At 38.6% G+C, this 14,168-nt stretch overlaps 1 pseudogene; it reads right to left on the bottom strand.

The window, feature by feature from the left end:
- Positions 1-9,066: 9,066 nt before the first annotated feature.
- On the bottom strand, positions 9,067-11,490 carry LOC148927123 (subtilisin-like protease pseudogene; annotated as a pseudogene).
- Positions 11,491-14,168: the final 2,678 nt, after the last annotated feature.

Here is a 14,168-nt window from a genome sequence, read left to right as displayed (position 1 = left end):
CATGACTTACAGATGAGCATGTTAATCACTTACAGTCAGTATTTCAAGTTCAGCGAGATGAACAACTCTATGCTAAGTTGAGTAAGTGTGAGTTTTTGCTAGAACATGTGGTATTGTTGGGACACGTGGTGTCAGGTCGTGGAATATAAGTGGATCTACAAAAGATTGAACTGATTTTCAACTGGGAATGTTTCTCGATTAATATTCAATTGATAATGAAGTTAGTACGACAAAATTCTTCTTGTATATGTATTGAAACATATCAAAAGAGTTTTAATGAGTGGAAGCATCGGTTGAATATGTCACCTATTTTGGTTATCTCCGCATCCGCAGGAACAAGATATTATATTATTTATAGTGATGCGCTGAAACATGGAATTAGCTATCTTTTGACTTAATGGAAAGTTTATTGCTTATGCGTCATAACAATCGCAAGTACATGAAGTTTCTTATTTTGTTCAAAATCTGTTATTAGCGACATTATTTTGCTTTGAAGATTCGGCAACATCATCTGCAGGAACGCTTATATGGTATTCTAGTATCTTATATATTGACAGAGATCCGTGATTTACTATCTCAGTTTTGATAAAGTCTTTTTGTGAGTTTAACCTCAGAAAGGACATGTGATTCGAGCAAAAAGGTAAGTTGAGTCCTCATTACATTGGTCAGTATGATATTGTCGAAAGAGTTGGACCATTAGCGTATAGGTTAGCACTATCTCCGAAATTAGCATAGATTCATAATGTTTTCCACGTCACTATGCTTCGACGCTATCGATATGATCTTCACATGTTCAGAAAGATTCTCACATAGAGATTTTGAAAATTTGAGTTATACAGAAGACCCCGTCAATATAGTGGACCGTATGATCAAACAGTTGCGAAGAAAAACTATTCCAATGGTTAAAGTTATTTGAAAAAACCACGGAGTCGAAGAAGTGACTTGGAAAACTGAGGAAAAGATGAGAAAGAATTATCCACAACTGTACCAGTGCTGATAAATTGTTCTGCTAAGAGATTATTTGTGCTGATATCGAGGTTGCATACCAGTGCTGCATTTTCTGCCCTATGTTGTTGATTGAATATTTGGCCTACTCTTTACATATAGGAGTCCTACCGTTTGGATGTTTTCAAAGGGACCACTTTTGGTTTGCTTTAACCCACCGTTGGATGTTCTCTTGCTTAAGGTTACATGGCTAGTGTGTTGATTTAGAAAGATTGTTTTCTGCTATGCTTTACTTTTCTAGTAATTTTTGGCCATATACACTAGAGTTGATATTTGTTACATTATCAGTAACATATATGTTATGACAAATAGGGAAATTGTGAATCGAGAAACAAAAGAACGTAAATGGACATAGAATTTGCGTGGTTCACCAACGTTGTGTTGGCTACGTCCACAGGCAAGAACGGAGAACAAATTGTATTATGACTGCGGTTTTCAGATACAGATTGGATATGTCAGATCACAGAATTATGTGCTCTACTCACATGTATATAGGCACACATTAGACAGACTGGGCCTAGAAAATATAATCCTATCCCAATTAGGAAACCTAATCCTATACAAAATCAAGGCATACTAACAAATCTCCACCTTGACTTGAATTCTCCCTTGCAGACGCATCATCATAGCACCAGACGAACAAACTTCTTCATTCTTGCCTCAGATTTTCCCTCCTCGGGCAACTAACAACTCATGACATTAAGCAAGTCCAAACAATGTTGGAACTTGCTCTGCGGGACCGACTCGGTGAACATATCAGCAGGATTATCAGCAGTACCTACTTTCTTCACCTCAATTCTCTTCTCATCTCTTAGAAAATGATACCTCACATGATAGTAAACAGTACTCCCAAAAACTCTCAACATAGAGTAATCTGCAGGTGAATCAGACCATACTTCGCACGGTGTCTTGCAGTCAATGTCAATGTCAATGTGAGGTCCACGGTTGATCAAATAACAAGCCGTGTTTACTGCCTCTTCCCAAAACTTCCTAGTCAAACCGGCTTGGAAGAACATGCATCTTGCTCTCTCCAACAACGTCTGATTCATGCGTTCTGCCACACCATTCTGCTATGGTGTATGTCTATCGGTGTGATGGTGAACGATCCTTTCACTCCTACAGAACTCATCGAACTCAGACGAACAAAATTCCAGACTGTTATCTGTTCTCAATCGCTTGATCTTCTTCCCAGTCTGGTTTTTAGTTAGAGTCTTCCACTCTTTGAACTTCTTGAATGCATCACCTTTATGTTTCATCATAAACACCCAAGTCATTCTCGAGTAGTTATCAATCATCGACACAAAATACTTGTGTCCTCCAATAGACTCAACACGTGAGGGACCCCAACAATCCATATGAATGTAGTCAAGTGTCCCCTTCGTTCGATGAACACCCTTCTTTGGAAACTTGTTGCGATGAAGCTTCCCCAACACACAGTGTTCGCAGAAATCAAGTTTATGCACCTTATGGCCCGAAAGAAAATCATGATTTGACATGATTCTCATGCCACGTTTTCCCATACGACCAAGCCTCATATGCCACAGCTTGGTCATATCCTTGGTTGCAACCTCGAATGATGCAATATCAGCAGAATTTGCCACGATGGAACCTCTCAGAACATACAAGGTACCCCATTTCAAAGCTGTCAGAACCACCTTCGAACCTTTCAAAATACGCATTATTCCACCTTCACCTTTGAAACTGAACCCCTTACTATCAAATGTACACAGGGATATTCTTCGTCATCTGTGGAACATGCCTAACATCGTTCAAGGTGCAGAAGACCCCATCATGAGTCATAATCCTGATTGAGCCGATGCCAACCACCTTGCAGACAGCACTGTTGGCCATGGTAACATTGCCTCCATCTATCTGCTCATAAGTGTTGAAATACTCCCCGTGAGGACAGAGATGATATGACGCTCCAGAATCCAAAATCCACACATCATTACAGTGTGGTTGTTCATCCGCAACCAAGGCCAATTCTTCTTCCGAATTTGTGTCATCAGCTTCTACCACGGTCGCAGAACCGTTAGCATCTTCCTTCTTGCCCAATTTCTTCTTTATCCTTGGACAATCAGCCTTCCAATGCCCTGGTTTTTTACAATATCTGCAGATGTCATTTGGCTTAGGGCCTTTAGGACCTTTTGAACCTTTTGAGTTCTGCTTCTTCTGTCTGAATCTTCTGTCCTTTACTCGTAACAGTTAATCCCGATGGCAGATCTTCTGTGGCTGAACTCGTTGCCTGTTGACGATCCTCTCTGATGTGGAGAGCAGATCGAACATCCTCCAACGAAAGAGTTTCCTTGCCAGTCATAAAAGATCCAACAAAATTTTCGTAAGATTCAGGCAGAGACACAAGCAAAATTAAAGCAGCATCCTTGTCTTCTACTTTAACTTCAACATTACGCAAATCTAGCAAAATTTTATTCAAATTTTCCAGATGATCCCGAAGGGGCGTACCTTCTTGCATGCGTAACCGAAACAAACGTTGCTTCAAGAGCAACTTGTTGGTTAGAGACTTCGTCATGTATAGACTCTCCAACTTCGCCCAAAGAGCAGCAACCGTCTCCTGATCTGCAACTTCGATGACAACATCGTCAGACAGGCTCAACATGATGGTCGAGTGGGCCTTTTCGTCTAAGGTTGTCCACTCCTTATCATCCTCCGTAGCCTTCTTTGTTTTGAGCGGCTCCCACAAACCCTGCTGCTTCAGCATAGATCGCATCTTGATCTGCCATAAACCAAAACTATTTCTCCCGGTGAATTTGTCAACCTTCACGTCCAGAGCAGACATCTCGATTTACCATACAAAACCCTCGCAGCGGAATTCAAAACCCTAGTTCGAAAACCAAGGTTCTAGATGCCAGTTTGTTGGTCAAGCCCGCACGGATTTATTTTTGGGTCACTCCCAAAAGGCCTCAAACTAATTGAGATTGGAAATGAATTATATACACCTTCCAACTTCCCTCAAACGTTCGATGTGGGATAGGTTTGTACTAACAAACCTCCCCCTCAAACCGAGACCACATCGAAACACATAATGGGCTCCGACTCAGATGGATCGTCAACCCCACTCAAACATGGGTCTCGCAAATAGGGCATCGACCCGACACCAACCTGGCTCTGATACCAGTTTGTTATGACAAATAGGGCAATTGTGAATCGAGAAACAAAAGAACGGAAATAGACACCGAATTTACGTGGTTCACCAACGTTGTGTTAGCCCGTCCACGGGCAAGAACGGAGAACAAATTGTATTATGACTGCGGTTTTCAGATACAGATTGGATTTGTCAGATCACAGAATTATGTGCTCTACTCACATATATATATAGGCACACATTAGACAGACTGGGCCTAGGAAACATAATCCTATCCCAATTAGGAAACCTAATTGTAACATCCCGAATTTCCGAACCCTAATTTTAGAGCCCTTTTAATTATTAGTGATGACGTGGAGTCGTGAATGCATTTATTTTATGTGATGCCATGGCCGAGTTGAGTCTAGGGTTTGCGTTGAAAGTTTGAAAAGTCAAACTTATTGATTTTATGATGTGGCATGTGATTTATTAATTCATGGGGTGAAATATTCGTTTAAGGGTGAGTGAGAATATTAGAGAAAATTTCCATAAATACTTGCCACCCAATTCTTGTATTTTCGACCCCCTTGAATTTTTGAAGAAGAAATTCTATTTTTCCGGATTTAATTTAATTCTTGGGATATTTATCCAAATTAAATCCAAGACCCAATTATTCCTTATCTCTAGAGAAAATCGAAAATCCCCTTTTATTTAATAGTGATTTTCGAAAATCACCATGTTGGGAAGGAAATAATATTTTGCTTATTTTATTGATTCCTTATTTGATTTCCTTCCATACCTAGAATTTAATTATTCTACCAAATCTGTCCATACCTCAAGAGATCTTGTCATATCCTATTTTAGTTAATATTAAAAAAAAAACTCATTCCTTATTTAATAGGCTAATACACGCCAAGTTCCATTCTCCAAATTGGAGGATTTTTATTTATTTTTTTAATTTGCCCCGTGATATTTTATTCTACTCCGTGAAAAAAAAAATACCAAAACAAAATCTTAGCTAATTATGTAGCCTAATTTTCGAAAACTACATGCCTTGGTACCCTAGTCTATTTTTGTTAATTCTTCCTCCCTACTCCATAATATTTATTTATTTAATTGTGGAGAATAAAATCTTACCAAATATTCTAAAGATCTTTTTGGACTCTAAAAATAAGGAGCCAAGGCCCCAACCCTAGCTCATAATTCTCGGCCCCCTCCTAATTTTCGTCCCCTCTCTCCCTCTCTTCATACTCTCTCAATTTTCTTCTACTTTACTCCATTAATCTTGCATCCTTTGAGAAGAAATTGAAGTTTGATCCAAGAATTCTTGAAGAACCAAGTCTTTACTTACCTTCTACCGATCGTCTTTCTCAAAAAGGTATTCTTATGACTATCTTCTTCTTCTACTTGAATCCTTTTCTTTCTAACCGATTAATCGGTATTCTTGAACCTTCATGCATGTTAATTGAGCGAAAGTGGGATAAAAGGGATATAGAAAATATGTATGCATGAGGTGTGTGTGATGTGCGTGTGTGTCGTGTGTGTCGAGTGTGTGTGTGTGCTGTGTGTTGGTAAAATACTCATGTGCGACATATGTTGATGTTAGATCTAGAGTTGATATGCGAGTAAATTATATATAGTGAACATGTTTATGTTTGGTCATATTAAGTTAAGTCGTTGGGAAAAGGGAAAGACGTCGAGACATGCATGAATTAGGTTTTGAATTGTGAATTTGATTTGTATGTACCTATGTGATTTAAAAGGTCAAACCTCGGTTGCAAAGTCAGATAAAGGAAAAGAGAAACTTACTTGAAATCTAAGCAGTCGAGGTGGGATTTATTCTTAAACTCTTTTACTTCTTGCAAAAATATTTATTGGTGTTATAAGGGTAGTTTAACTGTTATGCCATTCCTATGTTTGTTTTGTTGTGATATTGTGCGCCTGATGCCTAGTTTGTGAGTTCGCTCCATTGGGCTAGGGCTGTGGATATGTTATACGAATTCGGGTCTGAGTACGGGCCGCAAACCCTACCAAGTTGTGTATACGAGGGGATCGAGAGCCGTCCTTGCTAGTCGGCCGGTCTCGTGGGCGAAAAGTGTGGCCACACTTTCGTCGCACCATGGATATGATTGTGATTGTGGAATTTGATGAGAAAATGGGGAGTTGTTTGATTGGCCAGTCTATCTTAAATATTTTTGCGATACTCGTGAAATTCTCTTTAAACTGCTTAAAACTCGAGTTCACTTGGTAAGGGTTGCATAACTTATAAAATGTTTTGGCAACGAGTTCACTGAGTATTTCAAAATACTCAGCCCTGCATGTGTTTTCCTTATGTGCAGGTTGAACGAAGACGAGCGGTGGCGGGTGTTGAGCATGATAATTAATTAAGATGGATATTTGAAACTTCAAGCGTAATTGTGTCTTCATACATAGCTATTCTTTCTCTTGGTCGTTTTCCGCTGAGTTTTGATACACTTATGTTTATTTCGAATATTTCGCACTCTCCTTTCGAGTTAGAGGCTTTAGACTATCTTGTGGTTTCTATCTTGGAAAACTATGTCATACTCTTGACATTGTTGAACGTCATTTATTACACCTTCCTTTTTCTTATTCGAGTTTCGAGGTTAAGTTATTGCTTTAAACACTCTGATAGTTTCTTTCTGATCTTTTGGTCAACATTCTTTAATTGAAACCCTGGCCTTCGTTCATTTCTTCGAGTCCGTTTTGGTAGCAGTCGCCGCATTTATTGTATCCTAGGAGGGCGGGCTGTTACACTAATCCTATACAAATTCAAGGCATACTAACAATATATTTTTGCATATTTTGTATTTCTCTTTTCTTTCTTCCTTTTATTTTCTTTACAAGGTGATGCTGGATGTTTAGTGGCTTGGGAGCTGAAATGTACATCCATTTGGGGGAATGGTGGATTTCATTTTTTTTTTTTTTCGTTTCTCTCCCCATTTCAAGTTTCTGCAAAGATTGTTTTCAACAATCATCTAATACTGTTCTTGCTTGCGGCTAATTTGAGAATTTTCAATCACCATGGTCGATGAGCAACTTCTGCTTCTCTTTTGTTCTCTCATAAGAGCTCTGAGTTGAGGGTTTTGGGTATATATTCTATGTGATTTCATGGTTGTTTGTATCGTTTTGTAGTCTTTTAATAGGAATGTTGTCTTTCAATGTTGAAGTCATAAATCTAGTTAAAGAACATAGCTGAGGGTGAAAAAGAATGAACAAGAAAGCTGTGTGATTGTTTGCATGCATGTTGCTGTATTTCTATTGCTGTAAAATAACTCAAAGCTCTTTTTGTAAATCAAAACCTCTATTTGTAAATCTAAAACCTAAAACGATGGATATGTACATTACTACACTAGTATTTGCATTGAGTATGTTTCTAACGGTTACAGGGCATAAATGTACTTTACATTTACTATCAAATGTATAAAATTAACACGTGCATATATTGGATAGTAATCAAAGTTTAACTGAACTAAGACTAAACATCAACTAACTAAGACTAAATATTAAGTGCATCTTCATGCATAACTAAGACTTAATATCAATATTATGATTGCCATATTAAACGACTGCGATTGATGTTGTGGCAACAAAATTTAATTTGTTATGTTCTGAGGATAATTTTGTCAATTAATACAGTAACAATTATGATAATGTCTTGAGGATAATTTTGTCAATTAATATAATAACCAGTTATGATAATGTCTTGATGCTCGCAACGAAATTAATGTAATTTGATATACATTTAATACTCAATCCGCCCCAGTTTAAGATTGCATTTTAGTTAAGTTTAAGAGTGCAATTTAGTTTATTCACGAGTTTTAAGAAATTGTTAGAGTGTTTAATAATTGAAGTGAGATAGTGGTTGTTGCAGTATGTAATAATTGAAATGAGGTAGTGGAAAGTGGGACTCTTGACTTTTTGTATGTTTAGGATTTTATTTTTTTATTTATTAAAGTAATGGCATTTGAGTGTAAATTTTATCAACAATGAGGTTAAATTTTATGTCCAAATATGATAAATTTAAATGGTACTCTTAAACTGGGACGGATGGAAATGGCAAAATAGGATTCTTAAACTGGGACGGAGGGAGGGAGTATGTTGTAAACTGAATATTATGATTAATTAAATTTCATTTTATGATGAATAATTTTTAATCAGTAGTTACGCCTATTATTTTTATTGAATAAAATATTTTAAAAACTTTCAATTTGTATGAAAAAAAAAACTTTGAAATGGAAAATTTTGGGCCAAAATGAAGAGAATGAATTCTCCACCTTGATGAAGGGTAGAAAAGTGTAGATAATATTTCCCTTGTTGAGCTTGGTTAGATTTGATCCCTTTTGTTAAATCCTTTGAGTTGGTCTATAAGATATTGATCTGAGCTTGAAATTGGTGCATATTGTTTTTTCAGGTAAGCCCAAATCATGTTGTGCTGTACTATATTTTTCGTATGGCACAACACAAGGATGAGTTAAGTTGATTATGGGAAAATAAAGTAAAATAATAAAATGAAGAAAAAGAAGTTATCTTTCCACTTAATCCATCTCCCATTGTTCCTTCAGTCTTTCCTTATCCCGCATAATCTATCACACTTTCTACTTCAACCCCCAACTTAACTGAGTTACGATTGTTAATTACAACTTTTTCCTTATTAAATTGAAATTTAACTTAGTGGTGTAAAAATGGAAAATGGTGGATAGTGAAATTCATTTTAATTAATTAAAAGTAAACCTGAGTGATTGGTATGAAAATAGATGTTACAATATGGGTCATATGTTGAGCTATGTAAAAACTACAATACAGGTTCTTGGCTTATGACATGACATGAGAAAAGTAAGCACCAGATGATATGACGAGAGGTCGAAACGCTGATACGAAGAGAGTTGCGCAAAGCTGGTCGGAGGAGAACTAGCTAGTTTCAAACCCATAGTTTGTTTAATTATGATTGGGAGAAGAAATAATCAACTTTTAAATATTTATATTTCATATGTAATGTGAAAATACAATAGCCTTATTTATAATAATATGCATTTCAGGAAAGAACCGACCCGGAATGAAGCTGATAATTCAGCTGGACTCGATACATGACATGTAGTAATTAAAATAAGGACTCGATACGTGAACAGTCATGGATGGCAGCGCCTGCATGTGAATCAAATTTATACTAGTAGTATATATTTGAAATTATTAGCATCCATAGATGGTTGGTTTCAAGACAAACGAACCACAATAGCGCTCCGAACAGAATGATTGGGAGAGGTCCATTTCAAGAATCCTTCCACGAAATCGGTATTCGGAGTGAGTCGACTGAATGTAACCTTGTACTGCAGTTTCTGTTCTGTCTCGGAGAAGTCAAGCGTGGCGGGCTCCACACTAACTTCAACTCCGTTAGGTGGGGAAATCTCCACCTCGTATGACGAGTCAGGGTCCCCTACGCTTGTGACGGTCCTGGTGTAAACCTGGGAAGTTGATCTGCCACTGAAAATGATAGAGAATGAAGGATAGTTTAGCTCTGCTTCCGCTATCTTGGATTCGACTGCACAATTCACCCTCCTATGTAGAAACCGCTCTACTTGGCGGTCCGTATAGCCGAGACCGCACAAGTAAGAAAGGTAGTCTTGGGGCTGGATGTCGTAGACAAGTCCGGGATCTTGAGCTCTTGATGGATTCACATGACCTGATCCCGTGGCAAAGATGTCGGCCGGGAGGAACCTCTCGTCCTCAATTGGATTACCAGCGAGGTTCACATCATCTGCAGTGGTCATAATGGCGGACTTGATTGCAGCAGGAGACCAATCGGGATGCACGCTCTTGAGCAGAGCCGCCACACCGCTCAGGTGCGGGCACGCCATTGAGGTACCGGAAATTATGTTGAATGTGGATTTTGTGTTGGTGTTGCCTTCGACCGAAGTGTGCCATGCTGCAAGAATATTAACTCCGGGGCCTAAAATGTCGGGTTTCACGATTCCAGGGGTTGGTATGCTAGGACCTCTGGAAGAAAATGAAGCGACGACTGGAGCACGCTCATCACCAATCACGGTACCTTGGGAAGAAATAGTGGCGGTGGGTGTTGCCGTTGAACTTATGTAAGCTTTGATCTTCAATCCCGCGGCATAGCTGAAATGTATTGTTGGCACACTGTTGGCTTCAACTTGAATGGTGTTTCCATCTGTCTCCTTGTTTATGAGAATCGCGCCGGCAACGCCACTTGGAATTTTTTTTTCTACGTCATCCTCACACACCACTATCTTACCTCGGATGTCGCTTGCCCTGCAGTACGGCGCATAGACAAGCGGGAAGAGCTTTCGTGGAAAGTCATAAACTAATTCACCATCCAACTCTTCATTGTTTCCTAGCACTGCTATTGCACTCAATTTTCTGTCCAACGTGCTTGCTCCAACCGTCAGAACCCAAGGTGCCCAGTGTCCCACAGATGAGGGATGAGGCCCTTCGTTTCCAGCAGAGAAGCTAAGGAAGATACCCTTCTCCATCGCACTGAATGCACCAATTGAAAAATGATCATCATACAAGTTTTTTATTTGTGTTGCATCGTTATAGCCTATAGATATCGACAGCACGTCGACTCCATCTTCAATTGCTGCATCCATTCCAGCAAGGAAAGCTGCTTCTCCTCCTTTACCATTGTTTAGCACTTTGTATATGGCTAAATGAGCAAGTAGTGCAACGCCAGCAGCAGTGCCGTTAGCCTTGCCAAAAAGATTTGCGCCTTGCACAAAGCGTCCAGCAGCAGTGCCCGCAGTGTGAGTTCCATGGCCATTATCGTCAAGGGGGCTCTGCTCCCCGTAGTTAAAGGTCCTTGCTCCAATAATTTTGTTGTTGCAGGCTGTGTCGCTGAATTGACACTCGCCCTTCCACTTAGCTGGTGGAGGTGGCATTCCTTCGTCGCTGAAGGAAGGATGCTCAGGCATCACTCCGCTGTCCAGCACGCCAATAATCACACCTTTACCATAACTAGAGTCTTCCCACAACCCCATATTCTGGTGCAACCCCAAGAAATTGGGAGAATGTGTCGTTTGCACGGACATCAATTTCTGGGGCTGTGCTGAGATGAATCCTTTCTTCTTCTCCATTTCTTTCACATGGTCGGGTGAAAGCTTAGCAGCAAATCCCTTCAACACGTGGCGGTACGAGTAAACAAGTTGCGCCTCATCTTCACTCGAGCTTGTTGTGGTAGCCGGTAGAAAAGAGCGGTACCAACTCTCCAGATCTTCCGATTCAGAAGCAACATGTGCATCAGGTGCCTCAACATGAACAATGTATATTTGTAGACTATTTTTATTTGGTATCTGAGATGCAAATAAGGGCAGGCTAGTGATGCAGAACAAGCAAACAATAATGATAGTAGAAAATAGGAGTGCCATGTTGAACGAGACGAGTTGCGGTGTTGAGCCTTTCGCATTTAGTTCATTTACAAAAAGATTATAAAGACAACCTAAAGTTCGAAAAGACTCTTGGGTCCAGAGCGGAAAGAAACTGAGGCTCTGATACCAACTGTAACAGCCCGCCCTCCTAGGGTACAATAAATGCGGCGGCTGCTACCCGAAACCGACTCCAAAGAAGTAAACACAGACTAGGGTTTCATTTAAAGAGTACTGACCAAAGGAATTGGAAGGAATATCAGAGTATTTAATGCAACAACTTAACCTAGAAGTCCAAAGGAAGGTAGATATCATAAATGAGGGTCAAAACCTTAAGAGTACGACATAGTATCCTAGACAAAATCACGAGAAAAGGGCTAAGGCCACAACCGAAAGTAAGATGCAAATATTCCCAAAAGAAATTCTAAAGAGTATCAAAATTCAGCGAAAAACGACCATGAGAAAATAATAGCCATGTATGAAGACACAACTACACTTGAAGTTCAACATATCCATATTAATTAATTAAGCTGCTCAACACCCGCCACCGCTCGTCATCATTCAACCTGCACATAAGGAAAACACATGCAGGGCTGAGTATTTTGTAATACTCAGTGAGCTCGTTGCCAAAACATTTTATAAGTTATGCCACCCTTACCAAGTGAACTCGAGTTTTAAGCAGTTATAAAATAATATCACGAGTATCACAAAATATATTTTCATAGACTGGCCAGTCAAAATAATACCCCATTTTCTCATCAAATAACAATCATTCCATGATGCGACGAAAGTGTGGCCACACTTTTCGCCCACGAGACCGGCCGACTAGTAAGGACGGCTCTCGATCCCATTGTGTACACAGCCTGGTAGGGCTTGCGGCCCATACTTAGACCCGAATTCGTATAAGCAGATCAGATATCACATTAAAACAAACATAGGTATGGCATAACAGTTAAACCATCCTTATAACGCCTAACAACATTTTGATAAAATAAAAGAGAGTTTTTAGAGTAAAGCCCATCTCGACTGCTTAGTTTTCAAGTAGTTTCGCTTTTCCGTTATCCGGCTTCGCAACCAAAGTTTCACCTTTTAATCACATAGGCACATATCACAAATTAGGTTCAATACTACTCTTACTCATGCATGTCTCATTACTTTTCCCTCTTCCCAATGATTCATCTTATCATTACTAATTAACCAAGATCATGTTTATCACACAAGATTATTTAGCCATCAAACACACACTACACAACACAACAACACACACACACGGCACACACATACACACGGCACACACACACACACGGCACACACATATATACATGTTCCCACATCCCTTTTTATCCCTCTTTCACTCAACCAAGATGCATGAGGGTTCAAGAAGACCGATTAATCGGTTAGAAGAAGAAAAAGAAGAAGTAGAAGAAGAACAAACATAACTCTTAAACAAAAATACATTTTTGAGAAAAAACGATCGGTAGAAAACAAGTATTAGCCTTGATTCTTCAAAGTTCTTGGATTAAACTCCAATTCTTCTCCAAAAGATAACAAAATATTGGAGAGTAGAAGAAGAAAATTTGAGAGAGTGTATGGGATGGGGGGGCCGAAAATATGGGGCTAGGGTTAGGGGTTTTGGTTCTTATTTATAGAGTTCAACAAGATCTTTAGGTAATTAGAATAGAATATTTGGTAAGATCTCATTCTCCACAATTAAATAACTAAATAAATAAATATAGTGAAGTAGGGAAGAAGAATCAACAAAAATAGATTAGGGTACTAGGCATGAGATTTTCGAAAATATGGCCTTCCAAAAAGCCAAGATTTTGTTTTGGTATTTTTCCATATAGAATAAAATATCATGGAGCAAAATAAAAATAAGGAAAATCCTCCATGAAGCAAGGTAAGGGGCGATTTCTATGCCTTTTAAATAAGGCATGGATTTTTGAATATTGACTAAAATAAAGTAAGGCAAGATCTCTTGAAGTATGGAAAGATTTGGTAAAATATTTAAATTCTAGGTATGGAAGGAAATCAAGTAAGGAGTCAAATAAAATAAAGCAATTCCTTCCTTCCCAAATATAGTGATTTTCGAAAATCACTTAGAAAAATAAGGGGGCTCGATTTTTCCATCTCTAAACAAGGAAATAATTGGCTCTTGGAATTTAATTTGGATAAATATCCCAAGGATTAGATAAATTCCGGAAGAAATAGAATTTCTCTTCAAAGGGGTCTAGGGTTCGAAAATTACAAGGATTAGGGTGACAAGTATTTATGGAAATTTCTCTAATATTCTCACTCACCCTTAAACAATTAATTGCCACATAATCTCACCAATAAATAAATTACATGCCACATCATTAAATCAAATAGTTTGACTTTTCAAACTTTCACACAAACCCTAAACTTAATTCGACCATATCAACTCATGAAATAAATGCATTCACGACTCCACGTCATCAATAATAAATTTTAGGGCTCTAAAATTAGGGTTCTAAATTCCGGGGCGTTACAATATAGTTGTGTTTCTATGACTTTTGTGGGCTTTGTTTTGAGATGGTCGTTGGCATGTTAACTTGTTGGCCTGCATTGCTTTCGTTGTAGTAAAACGTTGAATCATTAAATGGCGATCGATATTTCATCTATATAAACAGTCAATTAGTTGTGATGATTATTTTATCAAT

Source organism: Salvia hispanica, chromosome 4, assembly GCF_029641045.1.
Source record: "Salvia hispanica isolate PSC_SH4W2 chromosome 4, Shi_PSC_v1, whole genome shotgun sequence".
NCBI classification, from domain to species: Eukaryota; Viridiplantae; Streptophyta; class Magnoliopsida; order Lamiales; family Lamiaceae; genus Salvia; species Salvia hispanica.
Note: the sequence above shows the minus strand (reverse complement) of the source record. Positions and strands in the feature narration are given on the sequence as shown.